Below are 17770 nucleotides of genomic sequence, written 5' to 3'. Positions count from 1 at the left end.
TCTTATCTTTGAGCCACTGACACCTCTCCCTCTTTGAGAGAGAGCACTTTCATTCTTAGCCTCACTGCTTATATGACAAAAATCATGCTGATAGTCACAGCTGTTCACTCAGTCTTTAGTCATACACGGACTTTTAACATTATTCAGAGTAAGTGGTATTAAGGGCAGCAGCGGAGGTGACATCAAAGTCCTGAAGTCACAGGGTAACAGATACTTGTAAGGAACCTCTGAGGTGATCTGGCTGAACCTTCCATCCAGCAGCAGGACCCCAGTCCCCAGGGCTCAGAAGCTTGTTCGTCCGGCTGTGACTGAGGAGATCCACTCACACAGAGATCCCCTCCCACATGGCAGGCCACCCCCTTGGGGATTGGTATGTTCAGAAACTCTTCCTTATAGCTGCCCACTTCTGGGCTGTAGTCTCTCATCTACTACTCCTACCCTGGAAGCAGCCAAAAGCAACCCTTTTCTTACTCTATCAATGATGGTCCTTTTAACTCTTATGAACAAAATACCAAGTTCCACTTAGGCATCTATTTCTCCTTCCACTGTATAAACCATTTGGCATGCGTTCTTTGCCCTTTCACTATTCTGGCACCCACTTCTAAATGTCTTCTAACTTGTTAATATCCTCCTTAAAGCATTTCACCTACACCTGAAACTACTAGCCTAGATGTGGTCTGACTAGAAATATCTGGTACAAAAATGTGTATTTTTGTGCAAAAGTGTTTAAACAATCCAAAACCGAGCTGATTTTGTGTGTGTGGGTGGGGGGGCAAACTCTTGGTTCAAATTAAGCTTATGATCAATTACATTTAAAACAAGAACATTCTCCATACTAGACTCTTAAGAGGAGAATATTGTGTTTTCAGAAGTAATTAAAGCATCTCACACAGATCATCTTCCAGGATATGTTTAAAGGATGGAAATCTCATCATAATCTTTCCAGTGACCTACAGTTTATCAGCCTAAGGTCAGAAAATTCATCTTCAAATTAAGCTACATGGTACCACACTATATGTAGAAGTTGTCCTATAATTCAAGGCTAGAGAGTCCTCAGCGGAATGGTCACCAACCCTAAAAAAAGACATCTTGCCTAACCCAGGTTAAGTAAATGTTCTATAAATTTCGTTTATTTATCATTATACCCACAACATTAACACAGTGCCAAGGTCCACAGTAAGCATTTAACAGTTACTTATTGACTAAACCACTAGATAAATGAATGATCAGTTTCCATGTTCTTTACCTCCCTTAGTAATTTTGATTGGTTTTCATTAGCATATTTCATTCCGCACATCACTCTTTAGAGCTACAGTTCTCCACTAGAACACTGGGCAGTGATGATATTCTTGTCTCCACCACTGACTGATTCTGTTACTTTAGAAATATGTGCAAGCCTCTCAAGACCCTTGTTTCCCATCTGAACAACAACCCCAACACTTCATGTATTTAAACCAAGACATGTAATACATATAATGGACTAGGCACAGTTCTAAACACTTTACAAATATTAATTCATTTAATCATCAGGAAAACCAGACTGAGGGACAGAAAGGTTAACTAGTATAGTCAGGAACTATACAGCTACCAAGTGGTGAAGCTGGGCTTTGAACCTGGGCAGTCTGGCTTTTGGATGTGTGCACCTAACTGCTTGCCACACTCTGTACATGCTCTGATGGCACACTTTTGGGTAGGAAGGAAGATGACTGATCACACTCCTTACATTATAAGTGAATCTCCTAGGATATCCCAAACTGCTCAATTTTCCATTAGTTCTTCAGACAGTAGCTTCTCCTTTCAATTGTATTTTTAAAGCTACTAACCAATTGGGGGGGGGGGGAATCACTAAGATGTAGCTCCTTGAACAGAGTAGAGGCACATGCCTTGAAGTCATTTGGATTCTGTCCAGTTGCAACTGTTGGAAGCATTTAGCCAAATGCTAAGGACCATGAGAGCCATTTGACCTATTGCCAGGACAACAGCAAATCAAAAAAGTGCTACAGCAGGCACCAGGAATCCAAGGGAAAAGGAAAAACGCATTTCCTAGGAAAAACATCAAGAGGCAGACTATTCCAGAGCTCAGCACTGGCACAGTTGAAGGTAGGAACAGAAAGGCCCTCAAATATTTGCAGGCAGCTTACAATAGTATGAAACGCAACTCCCACCTTCACAAGTAAGAAATCTCAGGACTCACTACCTTGTTTCAGGCTTCTACCCACACACATTCCCAATCAGCGAGTCTGTGGGAATTCATAGAAAGTCTCGGTGAACTTATCCTACTGGGTTCAGTGCAATGCATTTTTGAAAAATTTAAAGCCAGCCCACCAAAATTATAAACAAACGTCTTCCTTAAGAATGTGGGAGTGGGAGTTCCTGTCGTGGCTCAGTGGTTAATGAATCCGACTAGGAACCATGAGGTTTTGGGTTCAATCCCTGGCCTTGCTCAGTGGGTTAAGGATCCCACGTTGCTGGGAGCTGTGGTGTAAGTTGCAGACATCACTCAGATCTGGCATTGCTGTGGCTCTGGTGTAGGCTGGCAGCTACAGCTCTGATTAGACCCTTAGCCTGGGGATATCCATATGCCGCGGGGAGTGGCCCTAGAAAAGGCAAAAGACAAAAAAGAATGTGGGAGTGACAGGGAAAGAAGGAATGCAAGTTGGAAGGCAAATTGGTCACAGAAGCAGCTCTACTGACTAGTGTTTTTTACTCCAAATTTAGATTCAAACTCAATTCAGTGGTCCTACAGCTGAATAAGAAATACATGAGCACTGCATGGAGCCAGAGCCCTAAGGGGGTGTTTCTATTTCACAATGAACTTCAGAGAGGTCTAGGACTAGGGTCTGTGGCAAGCTAGTCTCTAAGTTGAGAGTTTCTCTCTAGAAAGTGTAGGTCTGAAAGTTTATGTTGGTTAGCCCTCATCATCAGGAAGGCACTCACTGGTGGGCCTCTAAATAACCAAAAGTCACATTTCATTTGAATGATGCAACAATGGAATATAAATAGAACATTTGCATTCAATTAACGTTATAAGTGGAATGATATACCAGATCTGGAGTAAATTTATTGGGTATACAAATATAAATTTGTATTCTCATTTTGCTAATTGAACTATTCTTCTGATATATTAGATGAAAAAAGTGGTTAATAATTGCAAGACGTGGTTTTAAGCAAATAAGCAATATGCATGAATACATGTTTTATGCATGCGCACGCACACACACACTACACACACTATATTAACACACACTCTTCTTCACCCAATTTAGGAGGTGAGATTATTAGGTTGTTGAGACAGGTTAACTCTAGACATGCTTTTCCGAAAGGCAACATGAATGTTTGCCCCATTGAGTAAGTATCTGAGAACTTTCCAGAATGAGACTTTTACACTGTAGAGAGAAAAAAAGAATCAGTAAACAGAAGATGAAGCAATAGCCCAGGTAAAGTCCAAACATGAACTCCAATGAAGCTTACGTTCTGGTACCAATAGCTCCATTTCCCAGTATGCAAGTAGCACATCACAGGAAGTGAATCTAGGGAGGTCCTGAGTCTCTAGGTCCGAAAAGGTTCCTCTCCTCTCAGCGCTGCCCTGGGTCTTTGAGTCTCGCTGCTTCTATTATCAGGGGAATTGGAGTTCTAGAAGATGTCAAATATCAGCCGGAGGGGAAGTTTCTTTAAGGTCTCATGGAGGCTCTAAGACAAGGTGCTTGGACGTGTATGAGGTAAGGGTAGGCCTCTTCCTGCCAGCGTGAGCCTGTTTTTTCTCTCTGGCATCTCCTTCAGTATAGGGTGAAACAGATCAAGGGTTGGTCTAACAAAGAATATACTACACATGACCAGATCTAAGCCTCAATTTCCTTATCTGTAAAGTGGGGATTTATACCATCTCTCCCAAAAAGTTTGTTGTGAAAATCCCGAAAATTCACCTGCTATAGACTGAAAATATTTGTGTTCTCCCCAAATTCATATCCTGAAACTTAATGCCCAATATGATGGTATTGGGGGTGAGGGCTTTGGGAGGTGACTAGGTCAGGGGCCTGGAACCCCCCAGAGACAGGATCAGTGCCCTCATGAAAGAGACCCCTGAGAGCTCCAGCCTACCTTCTGCTACCCAAGGACAAAGAGAAAAGATGGCTGCCTATGAAACAGGAGGAGAACCTGGGAGTGCCTTGACCTTAGACTTCCCAGCCCACAGAACTGTGAGAAGTTTCTGCTGCCTGTAAGCCACTGAATCTGTGGTTCTGTTGCAGCAGCCCAAATGGACCACGACAACACCCGCCTACTACATATCCTCTTCATCAACTGTTCATAGACCACACAAATAGGGAATAATTTTCTTTTTCCACTTCCCATCAGGTTATCATAATTTCCCTGGACCCCCATTTCCCAATGAAAAGTGGGAGAATTCATTTTGTTAGAAGAAAACCAACCATATTTGTCTTGTCTCAAACTTACAAACCATCTCTTGCCCAGAATAAGAGGAGCTTCTTTCTAGAGCAAAGTTATTCAGGAAAATAACTTTCATTTGTCAGAAAGTCAGAATTAAGTATGATTTCATTTCACAGACTTTAAAAATTTCACATTGAAATTTACCTTACCTGGCATTCATAGACATATTTGGAAAAAAAAATCTGTTCTTAAAATCATTATATTCAGTATAAGAAAAGCACACTGTCCAAAGTTACTGCTCTGGTTTTTCTAACCAGACAGCTGCCTCTGGGCCCAGCTGTTCTGCTCTTAATTCAGGTGCTCATTATTAACCAACATATTCCACGCCTTTCACCATGTCTAATTCAGGCTCTGTCACATAGTACCTACAGTCCCAGAGCTATTTTTACAGAATTCCCTATTTTCAAGAAGGCCACAGTGTCGCTTAATTGGAACAGACTACAATTATTCCTGAAAAGAGAATCTTTCCCCTCTTCATTCCACCCCCCCCCCCCCACCAATAAAGACATCACAGTGTACCTTTTCAAGCAGTACTCACTTAGGTCAGTATGACCTAGGTACTTCTAATCTGCAAAGAAAAATCAGATTCTTTTATTTGTAATGAAGAAGATAGAAGCCATTCATGGTAGTCATTAGCAAGTGCATTGTGTGTGTGTGTGTGTGTGTGTGTGTGCGCGCGCACGCGCGCAGACGCTCATAACCGGAGAATATCAGCTCTGCCAAGAACTCTATGAATGACCTAGTTCAACCCTCTTTAGTCCCCATCATACACCTGATAACAATGAGGGGACATGGCGAGACGTCCTTGGTCTGCTCTTCCTTCAGTCCACCAGTGCACAACTGCAGAATGTGGTCATGACACACTTACTTCTGCTTCACATGTGCTTTCCCCCCTTTCTCTTGACAAGTCTACATTTTAAAGGCTGCATTCCTACCTGCAACATGTGCCACCTTCCAGAGACCTCATTCACATGAGGCAGCTGCGGTTCTCACACAGGTGTCGGATGGCAGCCGCCCCACCCCCGCCCCCAACTTCCTAATAAAAATAAACTTAATATCTCAATGCTGCAGATGAAGCAAAAGGGTAGTTTCCACTGGAACAAGGAGAGAAAACCAATTTGAGTCAGAATGTGAGCTCCACTCATCATTATATCCTTGACACCTAGAGCAGTGCTAGCACATCCTTAATGCTCCATAAACACTCTGATGCAGAGGGCTGAGGAACTCCCAGGACCAGTCACCAGCAGGGAGAATAAAGGCAAACTGTACCAGAAGTCAGACAACCTGGAATCTAGTCCTAGCTTTGACTAAATTATGTGACTGTGATCAAATTTTTGCTTGGTTAAAAAAAAAAAAAGTCAATGGGGTAAGCACTAAATTATTTTTAAAGTATTCTTTAAAAGAATTCTATCATAAATATGATGATAAATATGATAAAATATATAAATTACAGCAATAGATTAAAAGATGTCTGAAGAGGTTTGTGGTCCAGCCACCCACCTCTTCCCTTTATTTTGTATTTCCAGAAAGCTGACTATCCCATTTAGAAAACTTTCAGGAAAATATTTTAAACTAAGATTATAGTTAAAGGAAAAAAAAAAAAAACAACTCAGATTTAACCTAAAATCTATTTCTATGTTTATACTGCTGGCTGTTAAATCAATTCTGGATTTAAATATCCAATTACGGAATTCCACAATCCTCATAATCTTGGAATGTAATTTTATTTTCAATGCAAGTATTAAAAGATATGACCAATATGGTATAAAAAACATTTTCCCTGAAGTCATATCACTGCTAAGTCATTAAGCTTGTCTACTGTGCTTCTCTCTAAATATACATTTATAGCAAGACTGGATTAGTTTTCTACCAAGAAATACATGTTTATTAAATTATATATCATTCACCAGGACTTACTTATCTTAGCATTTTTAATGGAAAAATAGATGAAGCATTATTACATAAATGCTTACAGAGAGGAGAGTAATTATAAATTAAAGGTTAAATAAATATTAAAATATTTCAAGAATTTATAGTATCAGTCTTAAAATCATGAATCACCCCTTTTATGATTTCATCTTTATTTATCAGTGTAATACTGAAACTAAGTTATCATGAGTTATTTTCTTGCAATCTCTTTGCTTTTCAAAAGGTAAGTTAAAGAATATGTTTAGCACATTCTGGTTTTCCACTTCAAAAATGTGTTTCAGTGCATAGTTATACTTCTCCAATATAAACCTATATACAATAGGAAATGTTGACATTTCAACCTTCTGTCATTTCTGGATTTGAGGGCCTCTTAAACACACACATTTTGTCAAATATCTAAAACAAAGTACTCAGTCTCATAACCACAATAAGCCAGAGTGAAAAGAAGAAAACTTCCATCCACAATAGGAATTCGCTATAACCTTAAAAAAGCAAATAATTTGGGAAATCTCATTATTTGAAAATAGGTCTACCATGGGTAAATATAATTTACATATTATGACAAAGTAGCTTAAATACATATCTGAATTAAGAAAATTATTTAAAATCTAAAGTCTTCTCCCTTACATCTTTTTTGGGATGCAAAAGTTAAAAAACAAAAACAAAACAACCCAAACAAGTATTAAGTTTAGCTTCATTTTAGTAAGAAGCAACTTCATAATTCCGATGGTCATGCTGAAAAAACTTATCTGACTCACAGAGGGTCCGAGTTGAGAAACCCTGAAATCATGGTAATAACAAACAGCTATGACCTGTAACAGACGGACAAGAGAAAACCAACAATTCAAATAAGTCCAGTTCAAAGTAACTCCCAGTTACTTTGTTCAAGTCAGTGCATTTGGGCTAGAAGTATGAACATTAGATTGGATGCTCATTTAAGAGCCTACTTCCAAAATGTGACCCTGAACAGCTTCGAAAGAATTTGCTTCTTATGAGGTGGCTCCTGATTCCCAGGGCCCATGCCTCTGACAGGAAGAGGAAGCCTGCATCCCAGAGGGATTACTTCCATAAATTCCTAGGTGTCTGCTCGAAGGTGGTCTGTCAGAGGTAAGGTCTTAAAAAAAAAGCTAACAGGTATTCCCTGTGCTTTCTGATTCTTCAAGTGGTTCCTACCAGCCTCTCCTGCTAGCACATCACTTCCCCAAGATTAGATTTTGCACCTCACCCTCCTTGGATGAGATTTGCATGTATTTCTTTTCCTTTCTTCATGTTCCTCCCATTAATACTAGAGAGTTCCAGTGACAACACCAGCACTGAGCCAGGTGCTGAAGGCAGAGCTGGAACCTAACACACACAGCCCCACCCTCGTGGTGCTGACAGACTACTGGGAGGACAATGTAAATCAAATAACCATTGAGACAAACATATAGTCAGTCGAGGATGGGGAGGGAAGGCCTCCCTGAGGAAAGGGCAACTACATGGACAGTTGCTACAGAAGAGGGGGGCACAGCGCCTAAGGATCTCAAAGAAGATAGGTGTGGCCAAAAAGTAGGGCTATATTATGAAGCTGGAGAGGTAAACGGGTGCCAGATCATGAGGCTTTTTGAGGAAAGCGATAAAGATTTATTATAAGAACACTGGGAAACAACTAAAGAATTTTATGCAGATAATGAACTAATGAGGTCTAAATTTAGACGAGAGGTCACTCTGGCCAAATGTGGTGAACAGAGTGAGGGAGAGGGCAAAATTCACCCAGCTTGCCTGCCCGCCAAGCAAAGCTTACAACTCACAACAAAGCCTTTCTGTGAGTTGAAGTAATATGCTTATATGGCTAATAAATGGTAGGGCCAGGATCCAAAATTTTAATAACTTACTTATCTACTTACATGGTAACCTGCCTACCTGGTAGAATTTTAGTCTGCTTGGGCTGCCACGCAAAATACCACAGACTAGGTGGCTTAAGCAACAGAAAGTTATTTCTCGCAGTTCTGGAGGCTGGAAGTCCAAGACCAAGGTGCCAACCAACTCTGCTCCTGGTGAGAATGCTGTCTGACAGATGGCCACGTTCTCACTGTGTCCTCTGGTGCTGGAGGGACAGCTTCTCTGTCTCTTCCTCTTCTTATAAGGTTATTAGCCCTGTTGGCTTAGGGCCCTACCCTTATGACCTCATTTGACCTTTATCACCTCCACACAAGCCCTATCTCCAAACATAGTCACACTGGGGATTAGGGCTTGAACATGGGAATTTGGGGCAGGGAGGGATACCGAGTCAGTATATAACATGTGGCTAAAAAAACAGTAAGAGCAGGATTTGAATCGAGGCTCAAATGCCAAGTCTGGTCCACCTGTCAAGCTGTCCCTCTCAAAAGAGAGAAGAGGTTATAGTTTGAACTCCAAAAGAGCTAGGGCACCATTAGTGTGTTAACAGAATGGGGTTGACTCATCAAGTCTCTCACCCAGCGAGCAAATACATGGAAGTAGCCCATCCATCTCACGGTACTAGTGCCATACTCATTAGTCTTTCAACGTCCTCTTTACCTTGCTTACAGGCTCTTAATATATGAAATTGATAGAATTCCCCTGTCCATATTTCACACCAGGGAGAAAAAGAGTAAAAAACTTTGAAACATACCATAACAATCACTGGCATTTAGCCTTTGAAACTGAAGTACTAAGAAGATATTATTTTGGATGTAGTCAAAAGACTAATGTGATAGAAAATAGGTACGTGGTGGTGTGATTTATATAGCTTCTAGTTTGGTCTTTTTTTTTTTTTTTCCTTCAAGTTAGACATTACTGAAGAGGTTGGAAGTAAAAATCCTCCCCTTTAAGCAGAAAGAATTTTTGTTGAATTTTTTTCTGTATATGCATCCCCGCCACAGGGCATATCAATGTGCTGGGCCATAAGGGGCATTCAGTAATTAGTAATTACATACAGCATTAATTAAAGTAAGTGCTGTGTGTATCACCACATACTCATATTTATATATGCACATACGCATACACATACATATGTACACACACTCTCACAGGGTCTGAGACCTAAGAGTATGGACCCATTTTCAGTTTATTACTTTTAAAGGTTACTACTTTTGCCATAAAATAAGGTAATTAGTTATGACAAGCACACAACCACACATAAAACCATGAAAGGCTCAACTTATAATTTAAATTACTTAGCAGACAAGCAACACTGTGCCCATATTTCCTTCCTGCTCCCAATAAATCTTTTCCTGACCAGTTAGCATGAGCTATAAGGGTAGACTCATGTCATGTGTCAACTTATTGCAGAGGTTAAGCACATACAAGCAACCTCTCAGCACTGAAGGACAGACATGGCTTCAACAAGAGAAATGTATCCATTGCATTGCCCATTCACACTGAAGACAGCTTGGCAGCAGTTGCCACGAAGACAGCATGAAAGGGGACTTTGTGGAAAACCAGTAGGAAAATGAAATCAAATTTCAGTGATAAATTCTCATTGTCTGATCAATCTAAAACCTCTAATGGGACTAAATCTCTCAAATGGAAAAATCTCCATGGACCCCTGTTTTTAAGCAAAAGAATGTTCACTGTATACCCTGCATCATAGCGAATACGTCATACTTAAGATACACATGGGCATTTTCTAGGGATGATGAAATACATTTCAGTCATTATCACACCTGTTCCTGGAAATATTCCTGTGGACTGAGGTCAGGTATATATTAAAATCTCCATTTTCCCATCAAGGAAACTGGGGCAGAGGGGCTCATGGTCATAAGGCTAATAAATAATTTGCTTGGGTGACCACTGAAATTTCTTTCTTTTTTTTTTTTTATAGTGAGAAAACAGACAGTCAGCTAAGATGGAAATTCATCATTGGTAGACAATAACAAATTCACTGAAGTAACTAGAGGAATTAGGAAAAATTATATTTAATATAAAACAGTGCACCTTGTCTTTGTCAAAACCAATACACATTGGAATCTACCAAAAACTTCTAAAGGAGGTCTGGCTATATAAGATCTCACTTAACCTAGCTTTCACATATGGGAAATCAAATAACTGCTTTGCACCTCATTGCTTGTCATCTATAAAACAGGAATAATAACATCTAGTTCACAGGAGAGTTGTGAGGTGAGGAATAAGCTGGATAATTATGAAAAGTACCCAGAACACTTCTGGCATAAAAAGTGCTCATTAAAGGCTATTTTTTATTATTGTCACCACATAGAACATATGCCATGGTGTTAATAGGATATTTTTTTTTATTATTTTTTTTGCCTTTTTCCAGGGCCGCACCCACAGCATCTGGAGGTTCTCAGGCTAGGGGTCTAATTGGAGCTGTAGCCGCCGGCCTACACCAGAGCCACAGCAACGCGGGATCCAAGCCACATCTGTGACCTACACCACAGCTCACGGCAAACACCAGATCCTTAACTCTCTGAGCAAGGCCAGGGATGGAACCTGCAACCTCATGGTTCCTAGTCAGATTCATTAACCACTGAGCCATGACAGGAACTCCAAATAGTGTAAATTTTTTATTGAATAAATTTAACATGTAACATTATAGAAGTTTAAGATATATAGGTATTACTTTGATGCATTTATATATTATGATTGCTAATATTTATCACATTACAGTTATAGTACAATATAATTATCTATATTCACTGTAATGTGTATTAGATCTGTGTGGCTCATTCTCTTTACAGGTTTGTACCCTTAAAGTTCATTACTCTTAGTAAAAAAGAAAAAAGTTAAATAGAACAAGGCACAAAGGCTGATTCATTTTGGGCAAGAGGTCCTACACAAATCAAGTACATATTTTTAACATGTAAAAAGTAAAATCCTATTAATTCAAATACACTCACTTAAATCTCATGCTTAGGCAGCTCTCAAACCACACAAATCAGCCCTTCCAGCCAGGTGTTCACTCTTAGGCAGACACAGCAAGAAGCCACAAGGAAGCTGAAGGAGAGCAAGACCCTTGAGAGGCTTCCGCAGCAAAAGGCTCACAGGAAGGATGGAGAAAAACCTCTGATAATTGCCTCTCTGCTCCCTGGGGAGGGCCAGTCACATCCGACCTAATGACCCAGCTCCCAAACAGGAAAGAATGAAAAAGAGCAGGGGGAAAAGCTTCATTTAAAATCCCTGGAAGATGAATTAATCCCCCTTCTTCCCGTTACTCCTGGCCCCCCAAGTGTCCTCTACAGGGCAGTGCAAGGGAGAGCTTCTGTTAACTGGACCCTAGGATTTTTCCATCTTCAAAGATTAAGTTCCCTTTGACTTAACAGCCAGCTTATAGATAAAGGTGCCATTTATTTGCCATCATTTTTCTGGCTTTGGAAACAAGCAATTCAAATAATTTGAGACCTTAGAGACCATCTGGTTCTATTTCACAAATGAAAATGCCTTCAGGGGCCAGAAAATTAACACAAATAAATGAGTGGGCCAGTAGAAACTGGGGTTTACTTTGAATTTTTACCACTCAGAATTATAGGCTCAATTGTTGCCCATTCTTTCAGTTTTTCTAAGAGAAATTAGGAAATGTTAAGAAATGTTGACGACTAATTTAAAAGATAATTTTTCCACACCCATGTACATAGAAAATTCACCCAGAGATTTCCAGTTGGGACCTCCAACCTAATCTGGTGAGTTTCAGCCCTGGCTTTAGAAACACAGTATCACCTGGGAGCTTTAAAAATATACAGGCCTGCCTCTTCCTCCAATAGCAATTCTGATTCCACTGGGCAAGGGTAAGCTTTACAGGTGATTCTAACAGGCAGCCAAAGTTGAAAAACACCAATCTGGTCTAACCTATTAATTCTACAGATGAGGAAATAGGGGCCCAAAGATTAAAGCAACCTGCAGCTCCAGAAGAGAAAGAACACAGGTTCTTATCCAACATGTTCTTAGCAAACCTCTAATATAAGTACTACTTTTTTTTTTTTTTTTTGCCAATGAACTGGAGTTTGGGCTCCAACATATATCATCTGTAAAGTGTTTCACATGCTTCCCTGGCAGAAGTGTTAGTTTTTTATGCTAGTCCTTTTTTTTTTTTCCCCTCCTAAAAGTCTGGTGACTATCATGCAATGTTTACGCTGAACTATAAACTCCATGAAGGCAAAGGATTGGCCCGTCCCTCCTTCACCAGTGAGGTCAGAGCCTCAATAAACACTTGCTCAACAAATTTTCAAAATTCCATTCCTACATAAATTGGGAATAAAGCTTGAAATACATCAATTTTCTATAGAGAACTGTCAGTAACTAGAAACATGTCATGAAACAAATGATGAGGTCTCAGTTATCTAAAGGGAAGACAGTAACTGAAGAAATAAGCTGTTTACAAGATCCCCTCTCATTAGGTTTAAAGCTTCCTTTCCCTGCAACAGCACAAAAAGGAACAGGCCACTCTATTTATGTCACTTTCATCACCACCACTAACTCAGTGTATTTATTTTCCTGGGAGCTGAACTCTTGCCAATACCAATAGCCATAGCTTAAATATCCTGTCTGGTTTCCTGACTGCCTGTGACAGAACGGCTGTGATCACTGGTCTGTTTGCAACTCTAGTCCTCTTCACACACTACCGGGGATGACTAGCCTCAAGACATGAACTATAGAGTTTTGTTATATTTACATCTCAAAAGATTTGGGGATGAATGCCAGGCTTCCTTTCATTCTATGAAGATGCTGGCAAAATCCTACTCATTGTGCAAGAGTAAGACAAGTTATTGCTCATTTTGTTGATTATTAAAAAACTACACCTCCACCCTACCTGTCAATGCAATCCAACCATTTCTCTTCTTCGTAGTGAGCCAAGTTTGTCTTGTCCCGATGCAAAGCAAACCAAACACTGAGACACTGAGATCTGCTGCAAAGGGTTGACGAGCAAAGCAGCCAAGCGAGGAGATGGGAGAACAAACCTCAAATCTGACCCCCAGCAGGCAAGGCGCTTGGGTATTTATGGGATACGGATAAAGACGCCAGCGTGAGGCGTGAGGAACGTGGGGAAAAGTGATGGGAAAAAGGTGCGGGAATCACCCTTCTGGATGGGTGTAAATAAGCTACAGGCCTCTGCCCCTTCTGCGGGTGGAGTTTGGGGCCCTCCAATGGCAAAAGGTCATCGAGCGGACACTCGCACATGCCCAGTGGGAGGGTCGGTTTTCCCATCCAGTCTTAACCAGCTCAGCTCAAACTAGACCCAGCTGACTCCCGGCTCTTGGAAATTAACTCTGGCAAACATCTTAATGCTGAGGCTAAGTGCTGCTTGGAGAATACGCAAGTTTTAAAACAACCCTGATTAGTGAAGGCAGGAGGAATGGATCTGAAAGATTACTCATGGGTTTATTTCTAAAATTACAAATCTGATCTTGTCACTTACCTACATAAGAAACTCTGGTGCACTACCACTGGGCCTCCCAAAAGTCGAAGATCCCTGACGCAGTGTATGAATCCGACTGCCTTTTCCAGCCTCCTTCCCCTTCCCCTCCTCTCAAATATCCTCAGGGCTGGTCAGCTTAGACCACTTACCATTTCCCTAACACACCATATTTTTTTTAATAGTTCCACGAGTATGAACTGTCCCTTTAAGATGCCCCCTTTCCTTTTTCTCTACCCAGTGGGCTTTTTAAGAATCAGCTCAAAAGGCTTATCTTCTGAGAAGCCTTCTGGGACTTTCCAGGATAGTGAGTCTCAGCTGTCTCCATCTCTCCCACTGGGTGAGTGGTGAATGCAATTAAATACCTCTTGGCAGTGTGCTCTCATAGCCCCTATCTGCTCTTCATCCCATCCCTGGGGCCTGGCTCATGCAGGTGCTCAGTATGGAACACAGATTTGCAGAGTTCAACTAACTTCTGCTGCCCCACCTGTGTGTGAAGCTGACAAAGGTGGGTGTGGTGTCCTGGGCAGTTCTGCCTCCTGTGGCCACTATGGCTTCCATCCAAGGTGAGCTTGTTGGTATTTGTGGCTGTTTTGCTTATCAGTGCTCTGGCTTCAATTGCTCTGTTATGAGTCTCTCTTGTAAATGAAAAATACTGGAAAATCTCACTTACAAAAGTGAAAAAGGTGAACTCACAGAAACCAAGAATGTGGCTAACAAGGGTTGGGAGTTGGGTGAAATGGGGATATATTTATCAAAGGGTATAAACTTTCTCTTATTAAGATGAATAAGTCCTAGAGACCTATGTACAGCATGGTGACTATGGTTAACCGTATTCTACTGCTAAGAACAGATCTTAAATGTTCTCACCACACATAAAGAAAAGGAACTCTGTGAGGAGATGGACCTGTTAACTAACATTTGTATGGTAATCATTTTGCAATGTGTATATATGTATCAGATCATCGCAATGTATACCTTAGACTTACACAATGTTATTTGTCAATTATATCTCAATAAGGACCTTAAAATACATGAAAACAAACTAACAAAAATGTGCTCCCTTATCTAAAGCACACTGAGCTTAACCTGTAGGCTTAATTCAATACTTATTCAACATAATGTGTGACATAAAAGTCAATGTTGATTGAACTGATATCATAGGTAATCAAATCAGATATCATAGGTAATCTCTCTTGAAATTTACCTGATTCTCTTTTGCTGTGATTTAAGTCAGGAGAAATTAAGAATATCTTCAGAAAACTCACCACCAGATTTTAGAGGAAACAGAAATTCACAGTCATGTCAAGTTTATAAATGAATTTTAAAAACCACTAGGATTACTAGACCACCAGGTTTTTTTCACCAGCAGCATAACACACACTGTTGGTTCAGTACAGAAAGCTGGCTATGGGTGCTCTCAGGACAGAGAATTTTTTATTGACGTCAGCACCAATACTTTAAAGCTTGATGGTGGCATAAATCCATCAATGATTCTGACTCATGACTGATTCATTTTTCTAGTTGCTTGACTTTAAAAGATGCCATAGTGCCCTCAGAAAGTGCATCAACAATAATGGTACCTTTTGAAACTTGTGTCATCATTTCTTCTTTGGTCTGAATGCATCCAAAAAACTTTATCAAATTCATAATGAATCCATCAATTACTAATTACTTAATGCCAACTATGGCACAGCACATTGCTAGGTACTGTAAAGGATATGCATGTACAAAAAAAATTCAGGAAGAATTCTTTCCTTGACGAAACTGATAAATCAGAATGAGGTTTCACCTTAGGTCCCTTATTTTGATTTTTCTTGAGTACTTACAGAGCAGAGTGTTCACTGTCTGCAAGGCACTGCAGTGGGGCTGCTGGGGATGCTACAGACTTTGGTCCTGAATGCAGACCTGTTGCAATAAGACAATGCCCAGGAGAAGCTCAAGTGACACAAAGTGTGACAGTCTGAGTATACCTGTCAATGGAGTGCTAGGGGAAGGGAGACAGGAGCTTGTGGCTGGACAGGCAACAGATGCAGAGGAAAGATCAGAACAGACACTGCAGAATTGGACATTGTGGCATCTGAGTTCAGCCTCAAAGGATGCAGAAAGAAAAGAGGAAGGTCACTGGGGAGAGAACATGACCAAGAGTTGTTATGCAGAAACAAGTGAGATTATTTTGAGGGCAAAGGAGTAGTTCAGCTTGAAACTTGGCAGAAAACACAGATGGAGAAGGAGGTGGGGGTAATATCCCAGGGCTACGAATAATAGAGGCTAAGGAATTTGAAAATCAACCCTTAAGCTAATAAAATGATTTTGGAAAAAGTGAGAGGTCAGAAGGACAATTATTTAAGATGATTTGGCATTGGTGAGATGGAGCTAAAGGAGGACAAATAAGAGCTTCTATGGCTGATGCTTCTGCCCCAACGCAGGTGTATGAGCTGAACGCAACAGTGAATCTTCTGATTCATGTTTAGAGCTTCTGTCAAATAGAAATCTATTAGCTGCTTGTGGAATTTGCCTCACAAAGCTTTGGCTTCAAACATATTCTTACAAAGTCTCTCTTGTCACTGGCACTGAGTAGTCTGTGTGCTTTCTATGTGCCTAGAACTATTCTAAGCGTTGTAAGACCAAAGTGCCAAAAAACATATACAGAAAAAAATGCTCACCATTTCTAGCAAAGACCAAACCAAACTTGTAGTATAATGTGTATATTTTACACAGCACCTGATATTTACAAAGCACTGGACAAGTGACTGGTTCAATTTTTTTTGAGTATTTTCAATATTGTTGAATCCAAAAAAGCACTATAACCTCCCTTGGCATTGGGTTAATTTCATGTCCACTTGATTGGGCCACAATGCCCAGATAATGTGGTTAAGCATTATTCTGAGGGTGTTTTTGAATAAGATTGACACTTAAATCAGTAGACTTTAAGCAGACTGCCTTCCAGAATGGGGGAGGGACCTACCCAACCAGGTGATGGCCTGAATGAAACAAAAGACTGAGCTTCCAGAGTAAGAGGGAATTCTGCAAACAGACAACCTTTAAGTTTGAAGTGCAATGTCAGCTCTGTTCTGGGGCTTCAGCTTGCCCTACACAGTTTGGACTCAGTAGTTTCCATAATTGTGTGAGTTAATTCCTTAACATATATCTCTTTCTCTGTATTTGCACATCCTATTGGTTCTGTTCCTCTGGAGAACCCTGATCAATACACTGATAAAACATGCCAGAGTTTTCACAACCTGCTTCATGTCTGCCTGAATCTTCTTATGATCATCTTCTCTAAAAATGCCCTTGACATGAAATTTATGGGATAACAGATAAGGGCTATGGGCTGGGGGTAGGAGTATCTAGTTAGATTTGCTAGGTTTTCTTTAGCAACAATTATGCCTGTGAGACCTGTGCATTTCATAAGCACTCCACTTAGCCAGAAGTTAACTGTACGGTGAGAGCCTTCTATTTAACAGGTAGAGCAGAAGTGAGTTGTCTGAACTGAAAAAAAAAATATGTCAGTGATCATCCTCGTTATTGAATTCCAGGTAAAACATTAATGTACCTTCATATGCGATTTCACTGAATAAAATTTCAATATCACTCCAAAATGAGTGGCCCACGATAGTCACCAAGTCTAAGGATATAGCCATCCAGGCCCATTATAGGAATCCAAGCCCACACTCAGACCTCCGTAGCTAGACTAACACCATCGCATGCCAAGTGAGCCAAAGTGCTGGCCCTCCAAAGACACTGAGGTGAACAGTTACCATGTTTCTACTTCCTGTTTTCATCAGTCCAATCCCAAAGCATCTGATACTTTGTCTTGAATTATACTGTATTCCCTATAATAATCTTTCCTTCTTTGCAATGAACATCTAATATCAAAGAGAATGAGCAAGAGGGCAAGGCCAAGACTTCAACTTGTGAAGAAGGAAAGGTATGGTTTCAGAGTTTTTAATTTTTTTTTTTTCTTTCTACAGCTGCACTTGTGACATATGGAAGTTCCTGGGCTAGGGGTCAAATTGGAGCTGCAGC

General features: G+C 40.5%; 1 protein-coding gene across 15 annotated transcripts in view; it reads right to left on the bottom strand.

Annotated features, from left to right (window-relative positions):
• Nucleotides 1–17770, bottom strand: part of GHR (growth hormone receptor) — a 296034-nt gene that overhangs the window by 258522 nt on the left and 19742 nt on the right. For 5 of the 15 annotated variants that reach the window (XM_085001598.1, XM_085001601.1, XM_085001597.1 and 2 more), the window contains exon 1: nt 13139–13302. The exons of the other annotated variants lie outside the window; for them this stretch is intronic. The gene's annotated coding sequence lies outside the window, so the exon portion shown is untranslated. Of the gene's footprint in view, nt 1–13138; nt 13303–17770 lie in introns of those variants that run through there. 15 annotated transcript variants of the gene reach the window in all.

Source organism: Sus scrofa, chromosome 16 (genome assembly GCF_054392235.1).
Source record: "Sus scrofa isolate SSC_HxYL_T2T_F1_AM1 chromosome 16, Sscrofa_HxYL_maternal_Yorkshire_Landrace_v2.0, whole genome shotgun sequence".
Lineage (NCBI taxonomy): Eukaryota > Metazoa > Chordata > Mammalia > Artiodactyla > Suidae > Sus > Sus scrofa.
The sequence above is the reverse complement of the archived record's forward strand: the minus strand, read 5'-3'. Positions and strand labels throughout refer to the sequence as shown.